At 36.6% G+C, this 4,831-nt stretch overlaps 1 non-coding gene across 1 annotated transcript; it reads left to right on the top strand.

Annotated features, from left to right (window-relative positions):
- Positions 1 to 910: 910 nt before the first annotated feature.
- On the top strand, positions 911 to 1,017 carry LOC136154856 (U6 spliceosomal RNA). The gene has a single exon (XR_010660563.1). It is a non-coding gene; the product is annotated as a U6 spliceosomal RNA (small nuclear RNA).
- Positions 1,018 to 4,831: the final 3,814 nt, after the last annotated feature.

Here is a 4,831-nt window from a genome sequence, read left to right as displayed (position 1 = left end):
ATGAGGAAATCGCCCTGAATTATCCATTTGGGTCCGAAATGTAATGACAATAATCCTTATTAGAGTGATATTATAGAAAGAAGAGAAGGCACCATGACCTCTGAGATAGAGACTGGAGTAATATGACCTCTTGCCAAAGAATGTCTGGAAACAATTGAAGCTGAACAGGCAAATAATGGTTTCTCCCCAAGAGACTCCAGAGGGAATGCAGACCTACTAACATGTTTGTTTTAAACTTTTGACCTCAGGGTTGTGAGAACTTAAACATCTGTTATTTTAAGCCACTCACTTTGTGGTAATTTGTTATGGAAGTCAAAGGAAACTCATATTATGCCCCGTATGCAATTTCCCAAAATTAAGACAAAAGAGAATAAAAACTTCTATGGACATGAGTAAAGTCAAAAGAGGAAGAGGTTTCCCATTATACCATTAGAGGATGAACACAGGGATGCCCCTAAATTCACAGTATAAATGAGAAAGCTAGTAGAATAAAGCAAGAGTCACTCCCAAGTCACAAATAACTTTTGCAAATTCTGCAATGCTGATAGTTTGAAAAGGCACGTGGCCACACAGTGAAATTAACATAGTCGTATGATACCAGCATTTCTGAAAAATGAAATAAAACACAAGAAAATGCTATAGTATATGGCATATATTTTTTAAAAGTTTTAAACTCAGAACTCACTCAGGATAGAAGAGCAGTGAGCACTGCTTCAAAACTTTGCAAGGTGAATTAACCAACAGTCACCTGGGGCAAAAATTATAATTAAGACATTGCCTAAAGCTTGGGAGGAATACCTGAAGAATGAGTTTCTTTGGGGAATTAGGGCATTCAAACATACCCATGTATACTAGTGTATTTAGAAAGTCAAACAATGTCAAGGACAAACATGAAAAATTATACTGTTCAGTGCTCGCTTCGGCAGAACATATACTAAAATTGGAACGATACAGAGAAGATTAGCATGGCCCCTGCACAAGGATGACACACAAATTCGTGAAGCGTTCCATGTTTAAAAAAAAGAAAAAAGAAAAAGAAAAATTATACTGTTCAGTGATTGGAAGAATTAATATTGTTAAAATGATCATACTTACTAAAGGCAATCTACAGATTCAATGCAATCCCTATCAAAATATGACAGGCAACTTTCACAGAACTAGAACAAAAAAATTCTAAAATATCTATGGAAATGAAAAGGCCCCAAAGAGCTGAAACAATTTTGAGAAAGAGAAACAGAGCTGGAGGAATCACACTCTCTGACTTCAGACTAAAAATACAAAGCTTTAGTAATCATAACATTATGGTACTGGTACAAAAACAGACACATGGATCAACAGAACAGACAGCCCAAAATAAGCCCATACACTTATAGTCAATTAATCTACAACAAAGGAAGCAAATTATACAATGAAGAAAAGACAGACTCTTCAATAAGGGGTATTGTGAAAACTGGACAGCTACATGTAAAAGAATGAAATTAGAACATTTCTCATACTATATGCAAAAATAAACTCAAATGCATTAAAGACATAAACATTATATCAGAAACCATAAAACTCCTAGAAGAAAACATATACAGAACACTCTTTTTCATAAAACATAGTAATTTTTTTGGATCTATCTATCTAAAGCTAAAGAAATGAAACCAGAAATAAACAAAGGGGACTCAATTAAACTTAAAATCTTTTGCCCAGCAAAGGAAGTCATTGATAAAATGAAAAGAAAATTTACTGAATAGGAGAAAATATTTATTAATGATATGACCAATAATGGATTAATGTCCAAAATATATAAACAGTTCATACAAGTCAACTTAAAAAAATAACAATAACAAACAACTCAATCAAAAACCAGGCAGAAGATCTAAATAGACATTTTCAAAAGAAGCCATACAGATGGACAACAAGCACATGAAAAGAGGCTCAACATCGTGAATTATAAGAGAAATGGAAGTAAAACCAAAATGAGATACTATCTCACACTGTCAGACTGGCTGTCACCAAAAAGACCACAAAATTTTTAGTGAGGATGTGGGGACAGGGAACTCTCACACACTGTTAATTTTTAACTGGTGCTGCTGCTATGGAAAATAGCATGGAGCTTCCTACAAAAACTAAAAAGGGAACTAACGTATGACCCTTTGACTGTGTAGATCACGATGAACTACACCTTACCTGTCTCCTGTGAAACCTATATAAGGATCAATAAACAACAGTTAGAATTGGACATGGAAAAACAGTGATTCAAAATTGGGAAAAAGTACAAGGCTGTATATTGTCACCCTGCTTATTTAACTTATAAGTAGTGTGTGTGTGTGCTCGGTCACTCAGTCATGTCCTACTTTTTGCAACTCCCTGGATTGTAGCCCACCAGGCTCCTCTCTCCATGGAATTTTCCAGTTAAAAATACTAGAGTGGACCCAGAGGGATCGGGTAGAGAGGGAGGTGGGAGGGGGAATCGGGATGGGGAATACATGTAAATCCATGGCTGACTCATATCAATGTATGACAAAAACCACTACAATACTGTAAAGTAATTAGCCTCCAACTAATAAAAATAAATGGAAAAAAAAAAAAAAAAGAATACTAGAGTGGGCTGCCATTGTCTACTACAAGGAATCTTTCCGACCCAGGGATTGTATCCATGTCTCTTGCATCTCCTGCATTGGCAGCTAGTTTCTTTACCACTGTGCCACCTAGGGAAGCCCTATATGCAGAATACATCGTGCAAAATGCTGGGCTGGATGAATCACAAGCTGGAATCAAAATTGCCGAAGAAATACCAACAACCTCAGATATACAGATGATACCACTCTAATGGCAGAAAGTGAAGAGGAACTAAAGAGCCTCTTGATGAGGGTGAAAGTGGAGACTGAACAGGTTGACTTGAAACTCCACAATAAAAATTAAGATTATGGCATCTGGTCCCATCACTTCATGGCAAACGGAAGAGGAAAAAGTGTAAGCAGGGACAGATTTTATTTTCTTGGACTCCAAAATCACTGAGGATGGTGACTCCAGCCATGCAATTAAAAGACACTTGCTCTTTGGAAGGAAAGCTATTACAAACCTAGACAGTATATTGAAAAGCAGAGACATCACTTTGCCAACAAACGTCCATATAGTCAAAGCTATATTTTTTCCAGTATTCATGTATGGATGTGAGAGCTGAACCACAAAGAAGTCTGAGTGCTGGAGAACTGACACTTTCAAATCATGGTGCAAGAGAAGACTCTTAAGAGTCCCTTGGGCTGCATTGAGTTCAAATCAGTCAATCCTAAATCAAATCAGTCCTGAATATTCATTTGAAGGACTATTTGCTGAAGCTGAAGCCTCAATACATTGGTTACCTGATGTGAAGAGCCAACTCATCGGAAAAGACCCTGATGCTGGGAAAGATTGAAGGCAAAAGGAGAAGGGGGTAGCAGAGGATGAGATGGTTAGATAGCATCATGGACTCAATGGACATAAATTCTGGGAAACTCCAGGAGATAGGTGAAGAGTCAAAATGACTTAGCGACTGAACACATGACACAGCAATTTCACTTCTGAGTATACAACCAAAAGAAAAAAAAAACATAAAAAACAAAACAAAACTCACCCATTCAAAAAGATACATGCACTCCAATGTTCACAGCAGCATTATTTATGATTGCCGAGATAGGGAAGCAAGTTGTGTCCATCAACATAGAAATATGTGTGTGTGTGTGTATGTGTGTGTCTGTATATATGTATATGTATATGTGTATATGTGTGTGTGTGTGTGTGTGTGTGTGTGTGTGTGTATATATATATATATACAACTATTACTCAGTCACAGACTTTCTCCGTAGCTCAGCTAGTAAAGAATCCACCTGCAATGCAGGAATGCAGGAGACCCCAGTTCGATTCTAGGGTCAAGATTCCTGGGTTGGGAAGGTGCACTGGAGAAGGGATAGTCTACCCACTCCAGTGTTCTTGGGCTTCCCTGGTGGTTCAGATGATAAAGGATCCTCATGCAATGTGGTAGACTTGGGTTCGATCCCTGGGTTGGGAATATCCCATGGAGAAGGGAAAGGTTTCCCACTCCAGTATTCTGGCCTGGAGAATTCCAAGGACTGTATAGTCCATGGGGTTGCAAAGTGTTGGACACGGCTGAGCAACTTTCACTTTCACTTTTCATTACCCAGCCATAAAAAGAATGGCATTTTTCCTTTTGCAACAAACACCATGGGTGGATTTAGAGCACATTATGCTAAATGAAATGTCAGACAAAGAAAGACAGATACTGTATGACATCACTTAAATATGGAGTATCACAAAAACAAAGCAAACCAATGAATATAACAAAACAGAAACAGACTTATGGATAGAGAACAAATTAGTGATTACCAGTGGGGATAGGTAAAATGAGAGGGTAATTTTTGGAGTAGGGGATTAAAAGGTACAGACTGTTATGTATAAAATAAAGTACAAAGATAAATTGTATAATGAGAAATATAACCAATATTTCATAATACCTATAAATGCAGTATAACCTTTAAAATTATGAATCACTATATTCTACACCTGTAGCTTATACAGTTTTTGTTCATTGACTATATCTCAATTAAAAAAAAATAAAAGAAGCCAGGAAATTGTAAAAATAAAAACACCTTTGCCAGATAAACAAATGCTGAGGGCATTTGTTACCACTAGACCAAGTAGAGCTACCACACAAGAAATGTTAAAGAAGTGCATTTAAGATAAAATGAAAGGACACTAAACAATAATTCAAAAACATAAAAAGATGCATAGAATTAAAGAATTGGTAACTACACAAGTAAATATAAATGCCAGTTTTAATTTTGTT

Source organism: Muntiacus reevesi, chromosome X (genome assembly GCF_963930625.1).
Source record: "Muntiacus reevesi chromosome X, mMunRee1.1, whole genome shotgun sequence".
Classification (NCBI taxonomy): Eukaryota; Metazoa; Chordata; class Mammalia; order Artiodactyla; family Cervidae; genus Muntiacus; species Muntiacus reevesi.
Note: the sequence above shows the minus strand (reverse complement) of the source record. Positions and strands in the feature narration are given on the sequence as shown.